Source organism: Colias eurytheme, chromosome 14 (assembly GCF_061535395.1).
Source record: "Colias eurytheme isolate Ceu_HAF_F1 chromosome 14, ilColEury1 Martin Lab GWU primary, whole genome shotgun sequence".
NCBI lineage: Eukaryota > Metazoa > Arthropoda > Insecta > Lepidoptera > Pieridae > Colias > Colias eurytheme.
The window spans coordinates 4,132,029-4,133,675 of record NC_142993.1 but is presented as its reverse complement, the minus strand read 5'-3'; positions in this window follow the sequence as shown (position 1 = coordinate 4,133,675).

Genomic DNA, 1,647 nt, shown 5'->3' with positions numbered 1-1,647 from the left:
AGGTACAGGAATATCGAATGGGGAAATTAGTTTTAAAAATTGTTTTTGTTCTGATTTTTTCAGGACAGTCTCAATTGTATTGAGTATTATTTACTCTTGTTATGTGAAATTTAAGTAAAATCATAAACTTTAATAATTGCTCTCCTATAAGCAATAAAGAATAGAAAAAATATGAACTAATTTAATTTTTTTCATGATTACTTTGTACACTAACATAATTTATTAAGATCATGAACCTAGTTAATTTTATTGCAAAGACAAAATACAATTTCACTAAAGTCTATCTACATTGAATACTCGCTCACCCCTCCGCTTTATCTACCATCAAAATGTGTACAAAGCCTGAAAACAAACCAATTTCTGATACAAAATCCAGGTTAGTAGCAAACAAGCTTGTCAGTTATCAAGGAATCCAAAATGTCTGCCGTACAATGCTGTATATTTCCTGATAACATTATATCAAAAAGGAGTCCAGTTGTATAACCAAAAGCTAGGGATTTGCTCTTCTTGTTAATTAATAATTTATACTTACGTCTAGATTAACAGAGTAATTTAGTGCTCTATAAATTTTTAATATCTATCGCCTGGATAGATTATGTATGAAGTTAATAAATAATACTGGTCTGAACTATATAATCCCTGAAACTAATATTCAAATCATCATGTTGTAATTTATTACTGAAACGGATAGAAGTACATAATTACAAGTTGATGTAATTGTTTTATTTTAATAACTAGTATGTGAATTATATAAATTAATTATTTCAATTAATAATAATTGATAATCCTATCCTAATAGTAGGTACTATCCTATCCTATTATTAATATTATAAATGCGAAATTTTGTGAGGATGGATGTACCTATGTATGTGGAGATGTGTATGTGTGTTACTCTTTTAGCCAAATACTACTGAACCGATTACAATGAAATTTAGCACACATATAGAGGGAAACTTGGATTGACACATAGGTTAGTTTTTATCCCGGAAATTCCACAGGAACGGAAACTATGCGGGATTTTCTTTGAAATGCGGGCAAAGCCGCGGGCGGAAAGCTAGTAATACAATACCTATCATAGATAAAAAATCTCTATACGATGCAATCTACATAGGCCTATCTCTACAAAGGCCCCGTACTCGTATAACTATTAAGTGAATGTTGCCGTGTCTTGTGGCCATAAATGAAACTTATGACGCGATATCACGACACTGTAACATAGGCTTTATGTAACAACAGTTTTCAAGTCTGCAATACGATTTATTCGCTAAGTTTTTTGCAACATAATTTAAACCTTCGTGTATTATATTAGTTTATTCATTTCATATACACTTTGATACAAATGCAGGGGTTTTATAAGTTTGAAATGTCTGTACTCTGATGTGTATTCACGTCACTATAATATCATCTATATGCCAATATTTATAAATGAATATAGACCGATTTTGAAATGTTTTTTGAATCACTTAATTTTTAAGAAACTGCTACGAAGCTATGTTAATATATTTAGCTATATTTGGAATTCATTTTGAAGTAATATCAGGATTGCAGCTGATGTCGCAGCCAATAATTGCACATTTTGTCCATAAATTTAGATCCAGGACCCTGTTCTTTAACTTCAGTGACTTATTACATTACATTTAATTAAAA